Here is a 21,933-nt window from a genome sequence, read left to right as displayed (position 1 = left end):
CCAAAAATCCAGCTGCCTTTCTGTATGAGACAGCTGAAATCATCTTCACATAGATGCTAGATTTATGTTATTATGCAGATCATATTAAACATATATGCTCTGCTGAGTTTTCTCACAGTGTAATTGTCTCCTTCTTGAAGTTAAGCACATGTCCCATCATAAAAGATCCAAATAGGTCTTTAGACATACCCCAAAAAATGAGCCAAGTTATTAGGTGATAATAAATAGCAGTTTTCTCTTTCTTTTCACTCTTCCTCACTGACTGTCATCTACTTCAGATTTTTCAGTGCTGACCTGGAGCTCCGCTCTTTTCAGAAGCAGAAGTGGAGTGCTAAGCTGAAAAGCTCTCACAACGAGTACCTACTTGATTATTTGACAGTCAGGGCCACAGAGTGACCACACAAGCTGCCAGCGTGGCTGGGAGCAGCAGTCCATGCAGTCAGACACCGTGTCCTCAACACTGACCAAAATAGGCCCCTTTAGGCAAAAAATCCTCACAGAAAGTTACACAAGAGCATGGAGTCTCATAAAAATCTCTAAATTTGAGCTAAGGGGGGGTCTCATGATAAAAGATTTATATCCCTGTCCTCAATGCTTACAGAATCAGAGAACTTCTGTGTATGATCCTAAAGTCCCCTCATCTTCTACTCATCTTCTTCAGTGAAGAGTCCCAGTTATACATACAAGAGCCTTTCCACAACACTAAATATTCCACTTTTTTCCCTTGGAAGACCCTCTGTTTTTGCTGCAACTCGTCATCACTGGCCCTTTTTTTCCTAGCCCAGATGTGAGCACCAGCTGTGCCTTTACTGCTCAAGATCTTGTCATTTCCATAAAAGGAGAGTTTTCACACCAAAAACTTGGTGCACCAGGATTTGGTTTTTCAACTATTTTTTTTATCATTCACTTAATAGCACAAAAGAATCAGTGCACTATCTCTCAGTGCTCATATTCACCTCTCAATGCAGCAGTTTTGCAGCAATTTAGTAGAAATAGCTTATTACTTAGTGATAGCTGGTATTAGCCATGCTGGCTTTTATGCCATGTTAATCTAAAATGGGTATGTATGAGTGTGGTATCTCCATCTGCAACTATATGCATGTGATTTAAAGGAGGGTATCCAAATAAGAATTCAGGGGACTAACTGTAGATACTTTGTAAAATGGCAGCATTAAAAAGCTGCCACTCCATGTTGTAGTTAGCACTAGGTTTTTCAGCAGCTAAGTGTAACTTAGCATTATTTGTTCAAAGATCTTAATCTTTGAATGAGCCCAGCACCTAAATATCCTGATTTAGACACCAAGGTATGTGTGACTGGTAGATTCATTTGGGCATCTAATCCTTGGAAAGAGCAGCTGGAAGCCATGAGAGTTTCATTTAAATGCTGAAGTAGGATCTGAGCTCTTCTGAAAGTCAGATATTTAGGGGTAAAATCTATAAGCATTCAGGTCAGTGAGAATTATCATCTCTGTTGGACAGGATACATTTGTTTTACAAGATAAAGCAGCAATCATTTAGCTGTTTTTCTCACAGCAAGAAATGCCATGTTTCATGAATTTCTGAGAGTGTGGCCAAATCCTGTATGCTTTATCTTCCCTCTGTATTTGTTATATGAAAGGAACAGGTAAGGTTTGCAACAGGACAGAGAACTAGTTGAAAACCTGCTGTCAAGATTGCAGATTTGAAATAAAACACATATTCTGAAAGGCTCTACTAATTCAGCAAGAATAAATGAAATCTGAAGACTAAAAATATCAACCTAAGGAAGACCCTATATAAAATCTGTGCTATTCTGCTAAACAGTTTCTACTCCACTGATGCTATTAGGGTGGTACTTTAGGCGTTGCTATGAAGATCTGAAGTGTGTTGAGCAGTTTCCTTAGTTAGGGAAACTTATTTGGCATCTGTGAATGTGCCATTTAGATATTGCATACGTAGCAAGAAAGGATTGATTTATTGGTGTATCTGGTTCCTGAGTAAAATAGATTTATATATCCAACTCCAATTTATCTACTACCTTTTGGGAAGGGTAAGAGGGCAGAGTTTGTCTAATTGAAGAAAAGTAGTATTTGCTCCTTACTGGTTTTGGAAAAAAAGCCTCCGTTTTTTTACAATCTCTGCAAGAAACAAAGAGAATTCCCAGCTTAAAATGTCTTATCACAAAATTTCCTGTAAAAAGGCTTTAATTGTACCAAACATGAGGTTCACCATGCTCTGCTCATGCGTAGTACCTGCCAGTTTCATCTTTGCCAAGATTCTGTCTATCCTATTAGGTAACAAAGTTTTATTTCTTTAGGCTGGTGCATAATCCTGGAGGAACAAAGCTGCCAACGCTTACCGTTTTATGGAGTTTCATATGCTATTTACTGTTTCCTCTCAAGGCCACAAGCCTGAGAATATTGCACACCCACCCACACATACAAACACATCTTTCCTTTTAATTGCATTCCTAGCCCTGGAGATTACAGATCATCATTTTGGAACTGCAAACTCTGTTCATCTCAAAACATCAAAACCAACCCAACGTAAGTGCAATCTTCGGATTTTTTCTGCCTGGGATTTTTGAGGTGTTGGGGGGTGAGGGGGGGAGAGGAAGACTTCTGATTTGGGAATGTTCTTGGTAGTCCAAGTTTACCCCATTGCAGCTTATGCAACAGCTTTGACTCACTGCTGCAACCCATCTGCCAGGGCTGCATTCTGCTCCTGCCACAGCAGCACTTGGAGAGGCTGCAAGGGGAATCCAGGCTTCTGCTACCTGTGTAGCAGGTATAATTGTGTGACTGGGAAATTGTAAGATTGTATGTATGGGAAAGAAAAATGCATCACAGAGGCTGCAAAATTAACCTGGAAGTGGTGTGCACGCTCCAAGGGTGAGGAGGATCCAGAAGCTGCCTAGGAAGGACCAAGCCCTTGCAAAGATGGATCATGGGAAGCCTTTCCAGAGGGTGATCACTGGAACATCAACACTGTTTCCTTAACACATTCACAGGCAGCATCACTTTGGGTGAATTCTGAGCTCCGAAGCTGGAAACACAACCCACTAAAACCATTTGTGATGATGGGCCAGCTGCAGTGGAAATGTCATTACAGTTGATGTCTTGGCTTGCTTCAACTGCCATTTATGTCCTAGCACAATAAAATTTGGCCTTTATTTTGCATTTATTGAAAAGTGATTTAAAATACTTTTACACCATTTTTTTTTCTGTCAGCAGAACATACTTTGGAGCCTTCATTGGTTTTGTTCTTTTTGTCATTTTTTAAAGCCAGAGACTTTAAAAAGTCAGCAATTTCCATGAGAAGACAAATGTTAACTACTTCAATAAATACAAATCATGGAAGAAGTGAAATTATTAAACTTTCTCCCCCTTGGAAGCTAGAGGTAATTTCATACCTGTGGGAGGTGCTGACTGCCCAACCGTTTGCTTAAATATATTATTTGAAGTATACTTAAAAATTATGAATGCAGGGCATTCTCACTTGATTCGTGACAATAAGGAAAATGGAAAGCAGACAGAAAATCATGAATGACTGTGCAGTGTTTCTGTGATGCTGAGTATGAAAGTCCAGAAAGGCCAAGCTAATCTTCCGTTGTGAGCCATCCTACTTAATTATTGTGAGAATCAAAAGTTCTTCATTTCCTGATCACCCTTGCAAAAGGAACAACTGCCAGCAGCCTCACTAAAATTATCAGCCCTCAAGTTCTAAGCTGAAGGGGAAAAAAAATATAATACAGAAGGTAGGAATACATCTGCCTTTATAAACAAAATCACACTGATGACTAAATGGCATTCATGCTAATACTGCCAGAGGCAAAACTGTGACCTGAGAAAAAACATCAATCTCTTTGTGTTGCTCTAGCCTCATTGGGATTGCTGTGTATATTAATATCCAGATTTTTCCCATACATCAGTTGCTACTACGGCTTCATATTTTCTCCCTGCAAGGTCAAAATGTAGCTCATGGAGTCTTACTATTTGAAATAAGAAAAAAAAAAAAAAAAGAAAAGAAAGATTTGTTTCCAGTCAGCTCAAAGTCACCATGAAAGACAGACTGATCTGCACATGGAGCAGCCAGAGAAAGGATCTTCAAACAGTAGGAGCAGGGATGCTAATGGAACCACACTGGAAGGTCAATTCAGCTCTCAAATTAAATTAAAAAAGAAAAAGAGCCTGCTCTATACTTCCTTAGATGCTCATGTCCATGTGAGGAGCACAACGATAACTCAGCAGTGACACACAGAAACCTCAGTAGGCTCCTGTCCCACTTGGCACATCCAGCCTGGGATGCTGCTGCTGGAGGGGAGCAGGGTACCCCAGTAAAGCATGGTCTCATGCTTTACTGTCTATCCCCTCACCCCCCTGGTAATTCAGCCTCCCCCACGTTTATCTGCTGAGCAATTCAGCACTGCCACCTGTGAAAAGCTGGAGGTGACAATGATCCCCTATGGATCACACCATGGCAGCTCTCCCAGAACCACCCCTCTCATGGGATGTTCTGGAGCAGGGCTACAGGCTGAGCAAAGCCTGGGCTGACCACAGCTTATTCTCTGCCTAAAAAACAAGCAGGACAGTCCCTCCCTTGTCTGTGCCTGGGAAACAGGAATCTCTCCAGCTCCACAAAAAAGGTGGAGTTTGTTGTTACCCAAGCCGTGCAAGTGACACCAATCTGGCTCACAGGTGTTGTGCTAAGCAAGAACCCTTGGAATATCTCTCATACTCCCAATACTACCTTTTTGAGTGTAAATTTGCCTGAGCAAAACATCTACAGCTTCCTGAAGGGAGGTTGTAGACAAGTGGGGGTTGATCTCTTCCACCAGGCAGCAACTGGCAGAACAAGAGGACACAGTCTCAAGCTATGTCAGGGAAGGTTTAGGATGGATATTAGGAAAAAAATTTAACTGAAAGAATAATAAAATACTGGAATTGTCTTCCTAGGGAGGTGGTGGAATCACCATCTCTGAATATGTTTAAAAAAAGACTGGACTTGGCACTTGGTGCTATAGTCTAGTTGTGGTGTTAGGGCATAGGTTGGACTTGATGATCTTAGAGATTTTTTCCAATTCATTCTTCTGTGATTCTGTGTGATTCTGTGACTTGCAAATTGGACTCAAAAAAAACCCTATTAGGTCTAAAAAGTCAGTCAAAGCCATCCACAAAGATTGCCTTGAAACCTTATAGAAAATAACTAAATTTAGGATTTGAACAAGGTCCAGGCAGGATGAGTTTCGATTGCTTTCAGATGTGACAGCAAAATTTGAATAGTCATAGCTGTTTGTAAATTTAGGCAAGAGCCATAAATCTCTCTCTCATTTGTCAGTTCAGTTATGTTCCAGTTCTGCCGCTCTACTCAAATGCTTGGCAAGATTATGCTTCTGTGTTTTATTTCCTAATCTGACCATTATGGTAACTAATTTATTTCTATGTAATTTAATTATCTTTAGCTGTTCTGCATCCTTGGTGCTCTCTGACTACTCCATCTCCAGCTATTTAATTTTCACTCTTCTCCTGAATTTGAATGATTGCTTTTTACATAGATTGCTGGCATGGAAATGTTGCTTAACTTGTAGCATCTGCTGGCAGACCCATTATTTTATTTCAATACATCATCTGGACAAGGGGATGGACCACAGAACTTTGATCTTTGATCCTCAGGGTTTGCATTCAGAAGCCATTATTTTCTTACTGATGTTAACAAAGTTGCTCTGCTCTTTCCATCTCTTGATTTCTGCTCCTGTTCCACCAGCAGGTACTATTTTCAAAGCAGAGAGTTTCCTTGATCCTTGCAAATTTAGCATTAATTCCTTTATTTCTGTTTTAAAATCCTGCCAGGCCACTGGTGGGACATTCAAGTTGAGGAAGAACCTACCCCCCACTACTTTTTGTTGTGACTGATTTTAGCACCAGTTTCACAACTGAACCCTGTGGAATGCAGATTTCACCTCTACCTACAATATAAATTTATTCGACCTTCAAAGTCTTCACAGAGGCTCAGCAGTAGCTTTGGCTTCTCTCAGGGCAGCCTTTCCTCAGAGCTGCCTCCAGCTCCTGGGTGCTCCCCTGCCACACACATCCCTCTTCCCAATGCATAGCAACTGCAGGATACAGGCATCATTTCTCTTGTTTAGCATTCTCCCTGTGTCACCTTTCTTCCAGCTGTTCTGCCACAGCAATATTTGTAGAAGCATAATAACCTAAAATGTGGCATTTGGATAACAGAGGCATTTCACACAAACTTGTCTTCATTTTAGCCATGTGTATTTGTGTCTCAGAGGAAAGCAGCATTCCTCACACCTTTCTTTTCAACATTTTTCTAAATTAATAAGTCTCAAAGTAGAATAGCAGCAGATAAATTTACTTATTAGACAACAGCTGCCAAAATTTACCACTAATAGGTGTATTCAGGACATATTTCTTCACAGTAAAGAAGAAATTTAATCTCCAAATTATTTCAATTGGCACTAAGACAGAAGTTCTTTATTCTAAATATATATGAACAAGGCTTCCACACAAGTTTTACCTTTGTGGTATATTTTAAAAAAATATTGTTTAATGGGCTGTTCTAAGGGCAAGCTACAATTGTCAGATGATATCTTAAATAATACAAAACATACTCTAATTATCTGCAGATATTTCTGAAAGCCTGTATACCACTTCCCACTTTTTTTACCCACTTTTCCTTCTTGGCTGGTTTCATCCTAATAGACCATGCAGCATGTCTCACCTGTTTTGATTCAAAACTAGTCACTGCCCACTCCCTGAAGTGGGAACTCAGGTGCTACTCCCCAGTTTGAAGATATTTCAAGGGTGAGAGAAAGCTGAATATGTAGTGAGATGACAGGATACAAGTTGGGTCAGGCCAGCCCATCTAGCAGCATGAAAGAATATGGTCAGCCATTCTGTCTCACTCTGAATTCCTTTTTTTTTTTTAGACATCAGCAGAAATCACGCAGTGATTCCTCAGTGTGTTTACAGAGAGAACATGATGCTCATGCTAAGAAAACCAAAGAGAATTTAAGCCATCCACTGAGAAACTGGCAGACTTTGAATGAAAGCTGAAGGCCTGGTGGAGTTTGCTGGTGGCAGGGATCAGCCAGCTGTGCTGACCCTGCTCCCCTTGCACATTACTCCTCTGTGCCAACCCTGCTGCTCACAAACAGCCTTCCCCTAGACAAGATTCCAGGGACAGGCACGATTTATCCTGCAAACACTGCTCCTGCCTGCTGGAGGTGGACTTGATCCAGAACAGGGAGGATATTCTGCACATTCTCCTCAGCGCTACCTATGCAGACATGGGGATATTAGAAACAGGAGCCAAGTGTCTGTGGGAATATCAGCTGGTACCAGGAGCTGACTGCAGACAGAAAGAGCAAGAACAAGCAGGAAGGTGAGAGCATAAAAGTCTACAACTGCACTGCAACAGGAGCCTGAGGTCACAACAGGGACTATTATTTTCTGGCAGGAGAGAAATAGTAAATCGATGCTTCATTCTGATCTGGTGGCTGGCTGACATCTATGGCACCCTGACACAGGTGGCTCACACGACAGCCTCCTGCAGTATATCTTCCACGCTTAGGAACATTACAAGAAGCAGAACAGTTTCCACAAGATATATTGTGTTTGTGTTTTCAGAAGCCTCTAGAACCTCACAATAAAACAAAACAAAACCAAACCCAAACCAACACCCCAGCACACAGGTAGCTGAGGTCTCAGAAGCAAGGAATTTCCAGAACTGGCTTGAATAGGACAACCTTAGTTTTGTTTCTTTCTAACTTTTTATATATACTTGTCTTATATATACTTTTTCAGGAGAAAACATGCTTACCTGGGAAGCTTGTATTTCAACTATGTAGACAAACCCACTAGTTTACAGCCAAAAACACACCCCAGAAGGTACATTCTGATTTCCTTGGCGCTGCCCCTCAATCCAGCTTTAGAAATTGACCCCCAGCCAACTAATTTACTCCAATGCCAACCAAGGAGTAATTGTGCTGTGCTCCAAATACTTGTTCTGCTTTCCTTGCCAACACCACCAACAGCAGGGACAGAATCTGCCCTAAAAACAGGCAATGGTCCCTGGATCCTTTAACCTGACCCTCAGACAGGAGAGTGAGGATGCATAAGCAGACTTGTGCTTGTGACAAGGTAAATTGTGAGCAAGCCGAAGTGAAATTGCCAGGTACAAGGCACCTGCTGGTTATGACAAATTTTGTTTGCTCCATTATTGCAGGCAATACAAAACCAGGGCATTACACAGCTTCTGCACTTACATCCAGTGTAGAGAGGGATTTCTTACAGGGACATATGCCTCCAGTATCACTGCTTCAGTATTTATGCCTGGCTCCATTCACTTTTCTGCTTACAGACCATACCCAGTAATGAAACACTGCCTCTTTTATAATTAAAATGTGGATTTTTTTCAGCTCAGTTACTGATGGGGCTTTCAATGGAAACCTTAGAAATAAAGGTCCCCCAAATTTTGTCTCAAAGACACCCAGTCTAACTACAGATCTGGATGTTACAACCCTGGGTTTTGTCAGAAGTTTTCAATGTCACTTTAAAACCATTTATGTCTTGATATTCCAAATGGACATGCCTATATATTGGATTTTGTTGTAGATATATTGATGCAAGATGTCATCAATTTTTTTTGCCAGAAATCAGTGGCTGTAAACACTTCAATTTTACTACTTAAACTTACAAAAGCAAATTACTACTCATCTGTATTTAGGAATCCATTTAAACTGGTAATACTTGCAAGTGCTAATTTTGCATAAACTCTGGTAATGTTTATTAATGAAAGAGACAATATAGTACCAATTAAGAAATGTTCAGCAGCTAGTTAATAATAGACAAAATAATCCTATTTGCCTCCTCAGCTGTCTTTGCAAATGTTTAACAATTAAGATATCCAAGCTCAAGTAGCCTAAATAAAGAGGCTTTCTCCTTACATGCCTTTCTGTCCTTGAGTGTTTAGCTCATACAGATCAACAACTGAGACTTGTGAAGGTAAAGCATAACTACACATTTCCTTTCACTTCTTCACTGTCACTGCATGTTGTCAGGGGCTACATAATGACAAAAACATCTCCAGGTCAGGGGGAGATCAGGACACGCAGCCCCTTCTGCATTGGAGGTGACATTCCTCCTTGATCAGCACCTACACCTTGACTCGTGCCTGCTGCACCACGGCAGTGTCACTGCTTCTGATGGCACCTCTCTGTTTTCTCTTTTCCAGAGCTATCCCTGCACAGTCCAGGCTGGGTTAGCACTCTCTCTTATACAAACTATGAGGAATTGCAGCTCAAGAGGATGCAGGAACCCTGATGACACATGCCAGGGTCAGCCTGGTGCACGTTCAGGAATAGCAGTTTGGACAGGCAGTGTTTTCCCTCACTCCCTAGCAGCTCTGCGCTAACACAGCCTCCAGATCAGTTCTCAAGTGCTGGGAAATGATGAAGTCACTGCTGGGGGCTGCAAGAGACTCGACAGCATTGCTTCAGTTGCCTGTTTCTGCTCAGCAAGGAGCTGCCCAGAGAGAGACTTCAGATATTTAAGCAGAATCCCTTCTCTCTGGGAGATGTACCCTCTCTGTCCTGCCTCCTCTCATTCACATTTCAGTGCATTATCCAGCTCTTACACAGCAAGACTTCAGAGAACCACACTCCTTCAAGGCATGTTTAGCTGAAATTTCCTGTGATTTACTCACACCATGAGAGGAACAGTATTTCATTAGAGCTGTTTTCAAAAATTAAACTAATTACAAGAAATACTAATGAATTAATATAATATGTTGCATTTTGCACATTATTGATATCATATTATAGCATGATAATTATAATGAATACTTTTCTCTCTGGTGATCAGTGAGAGAACATGAGGAATGGCATGAAGTTGTGCCAGGGAAAGTTTAGTTTGGATATCAGGAAAAGGTTTTTCATCCTGAGGGTGGCTGGGCACTGGAACAGGCTCCCCAGGGCAGTGATCACAGCACCAAGCCTGACAGAGATTCAAAAATATTTCGGATGATACTCTTGGGCAAAAGATGTGACTCTTGGAGCTGTCATGTGAAGGGCCTGGACTTGAACTTTGATGACCCTTCCAAGTCAGAATGTTCTATTGACTCTGTGAACTACCGAGATCTGCTCTTCTGCCTTCCCTCAAATCCGTAACACTGAGTTCTGCTTTTCTTTAGGGTCCTTCCCACAGGCTCACATGACATGGAGATTAGCAGATAATGCAGAACTGTCTGAGAACATTTCAGCAGGAAACAGTGTCAAATTCACCAAGTTAACATGATAGATTATGATAAAGTGAATGCCTGGGGTGCTGTGTACCTGAACTATGTGGTGCTGTGTATCACAGCAAATGATTTCCTAAAAACCCCTAACTGGGCAATTTCAACCGTATAAAAATGCAACTAAACATGCCTTTGCTTGTTGTGAGACACTTTCTTCTCCTTCTCAGCAGCTATAAAACATATGGTTTACATTGTTAAGAGACTCTGTAAATCATGCAGTGATACCTGTGGGTTATACTTAGTCATAGACACATCTTCAGCTGATGTCAATGGTTGTAACAGGCTTGACGTCAGAGCTGAGATTATTTACAGCAGCTGAGCATCTGTGCTCAGCACTTACCAAGGCAGGCATATGAGTAGGGATTTAGTTTTAGGGTCAGAGGGACATTAAAGTAGAACTTGGTCTGGAGAAATTAAAGCCAGGCAATGACTCAAATCTGGTCCTTGTCTGCTTGAGAGCAGATCTACAGCTATGAACATGTTAATCTTGACTCTCCTGCTCGCTGCCCCTGCTGCCCTTTACTTATACAGCATAAACCAAAAAAAAATCTCTGAAACAAAATGAATACATACAAAAATAACATTTGAGAGGTGTTTAACATTTGTTTCACCCTCTAAAAAGAGAGGGTGACAAACACCTTTCACAGGATCAGCGAGGACAGTGCTGAATCTTACAAGCTTCTCTCTACAGGCAGGAAAGGGAATACTTGAAGAGGCATCTCCACACTATAATTCACCCACCAGAGAAGAGAAACTTAATCCAGTTACCTCCCAAGGATGAACAGAAATGTATCCTGGACTGTAATCACAGCAGGACTCCAGGCCTCCTCTCAGGGTAATTTTAGTAGGAGCCTCCTTTTAGTAAGAGGGTCACAGCAGCTAAGTAAGAGTTCTAGAGCCTAGGGGGAAGCCTCCTTCACAGCTGGGAGGGTTTCCCAAGTCACTTCTTAGGCAAAGTTCCAGGCAGCCCTCACAATATTCTAATTATGTGTTGCTGCACTGCATATAAACCTCACGACCAAGGTTTTTGCAACTTCCACATTATAGTTTTATAACAGCAGAACATAATAAAGAGTCAGGAAAAAAAAAAAATAAAGTAAAGCACGCCATAACCATCTAATGCAAAAATAACCTCAACCTTCTCTACCTGCAGGAAGCTGTTGATCTCACAGGGTTAAAAATTCTTTTTCAGTCAATCTCAATATACATCCCACACACTAGAACTTATCTGACATGAAAGGGAATAGATAGATATAAATATAGTACATGAAGTGCAGCATTAACTTTAGTACAGACAAATTACATTAAAGACTGTCAACATTTAGTCTGGCACAACTGCTGTACTGCTACAACATTTGGGGGAAGAAAAGAGGGACTCACGATGGTCTCATTTGTATCCTTCCAATGGGTCATTCAAAATTGAATCCTGTGTTAACTCACCCTGGGCTTTGGGGAGCCTCAGTGGAAAGATGTTATTTGTGAAGGTGCTCGTAAGAGCAGCTTCGTGGGGTCTGCACAGGGAAGGCGCAGCACTTTGAGGAGCTCCCTGTGGGAGTGCAATAGCTCATCTGGGAGAAGTCTCTACTGCAGCATCCACCAGGGATGGCAGCTCCATCTGATGCAGCCCTGCTTTCCGGAGGTGTTCACAATGCAGGGGCTTCTTCGTTTTGTTTCTGTTTTAACAATCCTGAGAGCTTAACAATTTCTTTCATTTAAAGGAAGAAAATCAAAAAGAGAGACAGAAAGCCCAATTTCCTATTTATTTTTAGTGCCACTTAATGTGCATCCTGCTAAGCCAACAATCATCCCAGCGTGAGCTGACTAGAAGCAGCTGCAGGTAGCCTCCTGGCTAGCTGGCAGGGATCAGAGTGGATAAAAGAGAAATAAGACTAGGTTTGCCATGCAGAGTTAACCCAAGCAGGGGATTTAACTTGTGCTCTCCACCCACATTACAAAGAGCTTCCTTTTCTTTATGGCAGGGCCCTTTAGCTCAAGATATAAAACCCCAATGGTCACCTAAAAGATTTCACAAGACCAAATAACTGCTGTGAAACCACCTCTGGTGCCAGGGCCTGCCTTCTCTTCCTCATCTCTGCTTGCTGCAAACCCATTTCAGAATCACCTGGGGGAAGCAGCAGGAGCAGCTTCTTGCAGACAGGAACAGAAGTGGAATTTTGCAGTGAAGGCCCTGTACCCCACGGAGATGCTTCCAGGTTTGACTCACATCTGCTGGCTGGCTTAGCAGCAGCTGCTCACTGACATGCAGGGAAAAGGATTTAGTAGCCAATGCTCAAACACTGTCATAAAACTGTTCTTTTACAGACACCTGCCCATTGGAAGAAAAGTGTGCTCTATTATCTGCACAGACATACATCGGCTTTGAAACTCCAAGGTCAGATCTCTGTGTGAAGATAGGGATATTCGTATATGGAAAAGCAACAGAGGAAAAAAAATTACTTAAAGGGAACATTTATTTCAACAGCAGCATTTTCAAACATTTTTTCAGCAAAATACATATTGTATTATTATGAGCTTTGTCCACTGGGGGAGGGCCTGCTAGGAAAAAATTGTACTGACAAGCCTTTGTGATACAAATTCAAGTCAGGTACCTGCCAGCCAAAATAATGCACATGCAAATGCCTTACTACCTAAATCAAACTGGAGAGCTGTGTGTTGGGTATAGGACTTTGGAGAAATAAAAACTTAATCACTTTTTAATCCAGAACAGTGATGCTGTTCCCAGGACAAACTCCCTCCCTGCTAACTTGGATGAAGGCACAGGAAGACAGACACAAGGACTAAAGGAGACAGGCAGGACTCTCACCTCCTGCCAGAAAAAGCTATCACAGAACACTGTTCATTTTCCATATCAAGCTTGACATATTCTCTGCCATACTCTCATCAGAGATTGCTAACGAGCTGGTACTTAAACATTGTCCAATAGTCCATTCACAAATATAATGTATATTTAGCCTCACTTTTATCATTAGGGGAGATAATCTGGGGCTGTGGGGAAAAAAGATGAGGCTCTATACACTGAGTCTTTTAAGAGCCCACACCTTCTCCTCAGAGTTTATGGTTTCTACTATGCAGTCACTAATCATGGGCAGAAAACAAGTGTAATAGGGAAAGTAAAGCATGAAAAAATGCTGGGACTAGGGCAGCAATATCTCACAAATCAGAGCTTCTTAACGTTGAACCAGCAGAAAGTTACAATCATGCAATTTTTTTAGAGCAAAATGACACTCTCCAGACACACAATTAAGTCTTTTCAGTGACAACTTGCACCCAAGGACCAAACACAAAAAAAAGAAATCACACTTTGGAAGTGAACTTATAAATCACAGCCATTCCTACAGAAATACACAACCCTTGGATTAAGGTCTGCCAAGCAACCTGCCAGAGAGCAGCTGCCAGGACACCAAAACACACTGCATTTTGGTTAGAGGAGAGTGCTCATGACTTTGCACTTACCTCAAAGGAGACAAGCAACAGAAAACCCCCTGCCCTTCCCCAAGGAATTTAAAGAGCCCAGATGTGTCTCCTGGGAAGGCCATCAGGCAGGTGCTAGCAATCAACAGCATCTCCAGTTCTACTAACACTTGGCTTAATGAGATTAGGTTCATTACAACCACTTGACTCTGACTGGCTTGCTATCCCTCTCCCTGTGGAAAAACAACTGTCTTCTCTGCCAGGAGCTAAGCTTGGAATGTAGTTATCCAGACAGGATTTCCAGCCCTTGGTGATGGTATCAATCACCTCTCAGTGCATCCAAAGAAGACAGTGAAAGGCAGATGCAAGTAGTCATTTCAAATATTTTTTTTTATCTTGTCAACAGAATAACACCCAGAACTTAGACTGATAGCAAAATACAGGAGAGGGATAATCTGCCAAGCCCTTTTACCTTTATATCTCAATTTAGTGTTAAGATTAGGTGACACAGAGATAAATCCCCTGTCTCTCTCTTCCTCCACTTGTGAGGAAGAGTCTGCCCTCTGAAAACTCAGATTAACCCCCTAGTTTACCAGGGGGCTGAACCATAACACCAATGGCCTCTACCCATGCATTCTGCAAATCTGGTGACAGGACTATCAAGAGCAAGGGAACCATTCTCAGTGCTAGTTCACAGCACACGGCCCAGCAAGCTGACAGCAGCATTCACAATGGCTGTCATACAGCAGTAGCAGGACCTGTTTTGCACAGCTCCACTCATAGCGTGACATCTAATGTCAAAAAATATCTGGCACTCTTTGTCAATCACCAGAGTCAGCCCGGCTTGGAGGCATATGACGAGCTATAGGCAAGAAAAGGAATGGATGCAACACTGAGCCTGCTGGGATACTCAAAAGCATGAGAACTAGGCAAAGTGCATCCCAGGATATCAGGTTAAGCCCTGGCATGGTAGAAGCTGTAAATATTTTATGTTTTAATTGGCTTGCTTGTGAAGTAGAGTAAATATCTCATCGTAATGGGCACGTTGTTGCTCTAAATCCAGTCATATACCGTGTACCTCTTTCAGAAGATGAGAGTGAGCACATTCAGTTCAAAGTTCATGCAGCAGCCCTGGATAAAAAGCATCTGGGCACACTGCTTACAAAATAGCCCATCCATAGTGGCAAGTCGTGGCTGCCAGCAGGAAACACCCAGAGCTCCGTCATTTGCTGAGCAAAGTGCTCAGAGGTGTGAACATGGAAGAGCCAGCATTACACAGAGCACTTGTTAGCAAGGGAAATAACTCATGCATCCTGAAGACCAAAGCAGCTCCTTCCTAGAGATGACAGTGGTGGACAAGGGAAGTGTGGGGGCCCTTCACTGGCCTGGGCAGGCTGGGAGGGTCTCATAGCACCTGTAGGTTTCTGCTGAGCCCATGCCCAGATGTTGTCATACTGCTCCTAGAAGATGGATTAGCCCATACAGGGGCAGCAACAGGAGGCAATGGCTGTTCTCTCTTTAGCCTGCAGCAGTGTTCCAAACACCCATTTGATAGACATGTACCACTCCCTGCAGGCCAGATCAAATTTGACTCCAAAATGCACCACATGGCTCTGTTTGAGGCAGGTTGCAAGGGTAACACATTAGAGAAAAAGGCTACAACACAACTAATATTTTCTGTTAGTTTTAATTAAGCTCATCGCACTGGGAAACTTGCTGATTCCAGGGAAACGTTTGTCATTGGGATTCCTGCCTCTTTTGTTTTGCTTTTAAGCTTAAAAACACCCAAATAGCAAACCAGCAAGTGGCTAAGTGATCCTAGTGAGCTCCCCTCAAGTTCCTGCAGTTCACAATAAGCTCAGCAAGAGCCCATCTCAGCACTGAATATTGGTTATTGTTTCCAATTGGTCATGCAAGGCATCAAAAGAACAAATTACCAGGACAGGAGACCTGTCAGAGCCATCCTCTGTTGCAGGATGTCCTTTCACAGAAATGACATGCAAATTGCAAGTGGGACAAAAAACCTGTGACACAGCCACTCCAGGCTGGATTTGTTTCTCACTGACTAACTGTGAGTTCAGCTTTTTTAAAGCAAATTTCTGTCTCTTTACATATTGTGCTGCTCTAGGAATTGCAAAGATAAGGAACATTTTCCCAGGTACACATTCATAACACAAAACAAAGAGCACTAGCTACAGGAATATAACAGAAAATGTAGGTCACGTTCAAAAATATTATCAGGAGTATGCAGGGTATGTCATACCTCTACAATGAGCTTTGCTTTCATAAAAATTAATTAGGCACACATTTCCAGTATTGCTTTTCATTTCTGTTGCCTCAGCTCTTTGGTGTCACATCTCAGAAAGCTTGGCCCTGCTATTCATAAGCACTGATCACAATCACAGCGACAGGGAGCTGCCCACTGAAACAAAGCTTTTGATGTCTCAAAGTACACATTCTGCCTCTTGTCTTGGATGAAGAAACAGGTGACTATTGCAGGAATTCCTGTAATCTCCAATGAAAGGGCGAGCAGAGACACAACAATGATTCTCCACTGGTGGTAACAATGAAGGGCAATCACAGGAAGACCCTAGGAAAACCACTGTAAAGAAATCTATTTATTTAAAATTATATACTAAGTGGAATTTGACATAAGGAAGCATTTCACATATTAGTTTCAGAGGAAAAGTTTCATTTCATCCCCTGAAGTAGACTACTGATTGCTCAAACCACATATTTTCCAATACATGGCCCAGCTACAGATCAGTTAAATGTTCACAGGCATCACTCCAGCATTTCTCAATTTTCTTTCTCACTTCTCTCCCTGCCCGCTATTTCTGCCTTTAGGAATCTCAATAACTCTAGTATTGCTTCTAGTTTTTATCGCCTATATTTGAAGATATATTTATACAATGAAGGAGCACATTTAGAACAAGGAATTCTCCGAGGTTTACTATGGGAGACAAGATCACAGCAGATATGAGAGTCAATTCACAACATATTTTATGTCCTTCTCAATTCCATGGATGAAAAGTTGTAAAGGGAAGATGAGCCTCTTTTGCTTCCACCTTTTATGTATTTAGTCCAAGAGCTAGGAAAAATTACAGTGTCTGGACATATGGCTATCACTGGAAAAGTAGTTTTCAAGACTAGAATGGAAGTAGAAGATTTTGGTTTAAGAAATGAGGGGTCAGGCATCTGTTCCAGATAAACACGAGGGGATGGGGATACTAAGTTCCTTCAGTCCTGCATTAGTGCCTCTAAAAGTCTCCTGTGCTGGACCTACACAGCTACTACAGCTAAGTGGATTCTCATCCAAATCCTACTGCCTTCTGTTTGATGAATATGGAAAATTGAACACCTCCCATGTCTATATTTATGCCATGCAAACTCATGAATACCCAGGTAAGTAATTAATGGTCCTGAGGAGGTCAAATCACAGATTTTCTAACCATCAGGTTTTGTAGCCCCCAGAGAATAAACCGGGTTTGAGCCAAGCCTCTGAGTTTGGTGCTTAGGGAACCTCAGTTTATGTGCTGCACATGCAGAAAGGGAGTCCATCATAAAATAGTTTTTTTATTTCTGCCATATTTTCTCTAAAAACATAGAGTATACAATCATAAATGAAATCTTGTTATACCTCACTGTGCCAAGTGAGACAAAAGCCCCAAAGCTCTCATAAAAATTAAACCAAGACAAACTGTACTCCAAATCCCTAGAAAATAAGAAAAACATTGGAACAGAGAAACATAATCCACTTGGCTCCTTTGTTGCTGCAGCACCAGGTATTTATGTTCTGATGGAAACTGGTGGTTCATAATGTCATAGATAACAACTCGGCAGCATAAATGGTAGCCCAGAGCAACTACATCATTGTGTTACTGCATGATATTCACTGAATTTCTGCATGCTGATGCTTAACAGAAATTATTTGAGTGCAGGATATATTAAATTATTATATCCTTTCAGAACTTGAAACTACACCTTTCACTTGCCTTTACTTCACAAGAACTTAAACCAGAAATGTGGTCTTTAGGAATTACCTTCTAAATAATCAGCTAAAATCATGTTTTCTGAACAGAGACAGCTTTTTTTTGGTGGGACTGTTCTCAGATGTAAACACAGTCTCATATCATGCAGGCATCATTTCAAAGCACTCTCCACATACCTGTTACATCAGACTGCTCCATGAGAGCAGGCTCCTGTAAGATCAAACACTCCCTGTTATTTCTTCCTGCTTTTCCTACAAAGGGATATTCTAGGGTTTGGGCACAGATACAGTTGTTTCTGGAACAGAGTGTGAAAAACTGCAGCATGCAACTGAGGCCATTGTTCATCCTGCCCCACCACGGATAAATGGAAGCACACGTTCCATAAGCTACCCAGACAGGTCTCCTGTCCTGGTAATTGGTTCTCTTGATGCCTTGCATGACCAAATGGAAACCATATCCAATGTGGATATTTTATGTCTGCTGACTCCTTTGCCCCTTCAGAGCTATTTCAGCAAACTAAAACTAGAGACATTTCCCACTAAAAAGATTACATAGGCAAAGACACAGATAATGATATAGCTGCTCCACTGTTAGTGCTGCAGTAGGAGTCATTGCTCAGCTTTAGTCATCATGTTAAAATAATTGACTGTTAATTACTTAGGCATTAAGATCAGTTTATCAACTCTACATTATCTAGCATGAAACCCATTGGCATCTGGGCACTTGCTGTTTTGCAATTGTGGCATGCCATTTATTAAGGAGCTTTGTCTTAGTGTTGGTTGCAATTTATATTACTCCCTTGAACTTTTTTCCCTTTTAACCAGCTAATGGTTGATTTTACCTTTGTTGTGTTTTTCATACAAATGGACCTCCCTGGACCTCATTTCATTTCCTCCTACAGCACACCTAATGGAAGATCAGAAGCAGGAAGTTTCCAAGGATGGTGTTCTCTTGGTGAGAACAAAGCCAGAGGAGCTGCACGTGGGATAACATCCTTGACTGGTAACAAATCCTGGCACTTGACACAGAATCAGACTGAAGACCTTGAGACAATGGTGTCCTTTGGAGAAGTTCCTTGCTCTGAGTGCAGAGGAGAAGAAACCCAGTTAGGTTGCTCTGACCATAGGTGAGCAACATGCATGTCCAGAGAGCTTTAACACCATAGATGGCAGCATAGCTGGAGGTGGGCAGTCACTAGGATTCATTAATTAGTGTGTCCCTGCTGGACAACAAATGTATGAAATTAAAACTGAACAGTTTTTGGTTTAGTATCACAAATAGTTGTTTGTTTGGGGTTTTGTTGGTGAAATTCCCCATGGCAATTCACAACAATAAGGTTTCTGGCAATTGTAAATAAAGTTGTAAATGAAAAAAATAGAATTTAAAACTCCATTCTTTTCAGCTGCTTAAAGAAATGCAGCTGTCATAATCCTTACCCAGCAGATTACAGTAGACATCCTTTCCTGTCAGGCAGTATTGTTATTTAATATGGCTGCCATCTAAAATCTTGGTGGGAGGTTAACTTTCCCTACATATTTCAGTTGGAATTCACCTGAAAAAAAAAATAAATGTAGCTGCAATTCTTTGCAGAGTGCAGCAAAAAGCCAACACTAATGCTGAAATCAAATAACCTGAATGCAGGCTGAAATCTCAGCCCTAGTCACAATCTCCCTTGCCTCTTGTCCAGGGGGCCTTGGGCAAGCCGCAGTCACTCTCTGTAAAGCAGGAGTAATTCTATGTACTTACTTTACACGAGAAAGTGGATAAAACTGAAGATGCATCATCCTAGGTGAGAAGAAACGTTTGAGGGAGTGAACCAGGGTGAGAGGTGGGAGCAGACCTCTCCTCTGGGACCATGGTCACCTGTTCTTCCCTTCAGCCATGTGCTGGTGAGCAAGAAGGACAATTTGGCTGGAGCCTTCCAAGATCCCAGTAGGGTTTGTTCAATGGGAGACAGTAATCCACCCTTATAAATAACAACAAGTAGCAGGAGTTCCACTCTTTTACTAGCTGGAAAAGATTGAACAAGCTGCAGTTTTGTTAGAAACCCCTCCCCTCAAGGCTTTAACACCCAACATCTTGAATGGCAAGTGCCAGACAAGCCTGCTGGGACAGAAGAGATCCCACAACAGGGGGCCCAACAACATGGACACTTGTTTTCTTTGGGAAAGAGTCCCCTAAGGAGTTGTTTGGCTGTTAGTTAGGTAACACTGGTAATTTTTACAATTTCAAATAAATTAATAGGACATCACATCACCAAAGCCCAGTTATTTTAAGCCATTAAGTCACTCTCTCTCTCCTGTGTATGTGTGAGGGAAAAATCTGGGAAGAGATATGTTGTTTTAGCATGGCAAGCAGTTTATTTCAAAATTGCACCACTTTTAGTTCTATTTGTAAATCTTTATAAGATTTATGAAACAAGACAGTTTAAGTGACTCAGCTCACCCATTCTCATGTTGCTTCAAGAATAAACAACAACATGCTGTGTTTTGGGCGGATATCCATCCTTGAAGCATGTAAAATACAAAGATTGTTTTACTTCCAGCTTCCAAAGCTCTGCCTGTGGACTGAGTCCAAGCATGAAAAATTTCATCCTGCAAGTATTTGCCAAAATTGTAAGCACCTTATTAATAAGGGCTTTGTTGTGGTAATGATGCAGCCTACACCTATCTGTGCTATAAACAGCAAGAAAACTGAGTAAGGACAATTCACAAATTCTTCTTTTGTAAATATATGTACACTGACAAAATGAACACAAGTAAAACCTCAGGCTGAAAATGGAAGGTGAATTCAAACACTTCGATTTAATGGACCTGGGTGATGAGAACTGGCTACATGCCAATGTGTGACTCAAATCTAGAGAAGCTGCAAGTCTTGTCTCAACTTTTGGTTTGCTGTTGAATGCTTTTGAGTTGCTCCTTGTGCAAAGAATCAATCAATAAGTCCTAGCTGGGCACGGTGATGCCCAGCACAGAGGTGGCTGTGCCAGCACCGAGGGCTCCATTTGAAAGCCTGCAGAGGGCATTCCAGAGGTGCACTCCACAGTGCTGTTGTGCAATTCCATCACTTTTGCTCCCAATTCCCTCCAAACACGTTATCCTGCTCCTGGGCTCTGCTCAGGGATGCACAGCAGGTCCCTGGCCAGACAGAGCTGCGTGCAGTGAGAGCACAGTGCGAGGTACGGCAGCACTGCCCTTTCCTCCCTGCCTTTCACACTTGCAGCAGCCGACCTGGCGTGCTGCCCTCCCCCTCACACCCTCCTGCCTTGCCCTCTGGCAATACAGTCTCGCAGCCACTGGACTGTGAAATAGCTCCTTTTTCGGTTTTACCTCCCTGATGAGCTGTGATACAGGTGAAGAGAAGGAGGCAGGAGGCTGTGCCAGTGCTGGTGAGAGCTGTGCTGGCTGTCCTGTCCATTCTGGTGGGAGTGTTTCCCAGCAGCAATGCAGAAGCCATGTCCAGTTCCACTCGAACATCTGAGTATCACAAGGACATATAAAAATCAAGGAGAAAACCAGGAGCTGCTGCACACTGGCGCAGACATCTCTTTTTGGTACTCTGAATGCTGCTATGTGCAGACAGGAGTCTCAAGGCCCTGGTGAGGACAGTGATCCACATGTGGAGCCACCTTTCCTGCTCCCTCCCATCCCATTTCTTTTGCCCACCCAGGCAGCTGAGGGAAGGGGAGCAGTATTCTCCTACCTCCACTCACCTCAGATTCTGTCCTTCCTTTGGCAGTGGGAATGTGCTGGCCATATGCTCCAACACGCTGGCCACAACTATCTCTACACAGAGTCATCTTACCCCTCAGAATGATGTTCCCTTCAGAGCCAGGGGGGTGGAAAAAGAATGCTTTCCTTAGCTGCTCTCCATTTTCCTGCCATGGATTTTCCCTCTTCCTGGCTCCCAGTCTGGATTACATGGCCAGGGGACTGCAGGCAGTGCTGGCTCCATACCAGTGACTATTCCCAGGAGGAGGATGCCACCATTCTGGGTGGGAGAGCTCAGCCTCCTGCAGCCAGCAGGAGACAGAATTAATGACCTTTCTTACCTCATTAGTTGAATGGTTAGGCACCTGGTTTTGACAGAAGAGATAAAACTTGAAGCTGCTGTTCAGTATGTGGTGCTGAAAGAGGCCTTATGTTTACAGGGATTTTAGTCCAGCAGTTTTGATGAGCCCTACATTCACCCACAGTAAATATATATCTGTGCT

The 21,933-nt window shown here is 42.3% G+C and overlaps 1 long non-coding RNA gene across 1 annotated transcript; it reads left to right on the top strand.

The window, feature by feature from the left end:
• Positions 1-2,080: 2,080 nt before the first annotated feature.
• LOC115494477 (uncharacterized) lies at positions 2,081-8,946 on the top strand. The gene is made up of 2 exons (XR_003959504.4): positions 2,081-2,525; positions 6,929-8,946. It is a non-coding gene; the product is annotated as an uncharacterized lncRNA (long non-coding RNA).
• The last annotated feature ends 12,987 nt before the right edge of the window (positions 8,947-21,933 follow it).

Source organism: Taeniopygia guttata, chromosome 3, assembly GCF_048771995.1.
Source record: "Taeniopygia guttata chromosome 3, bTaeGut7.mat, whole genome shotgun sequence".
NCBI lineage: Eukaryota > Metazoa > Chordata > Aves > Passeriformes > Estrildidae > Taeniopygia > Taeniopygia guttata.
This window is presented reverse-complemented; position numbering and strand designations above follow the sequence as displayed.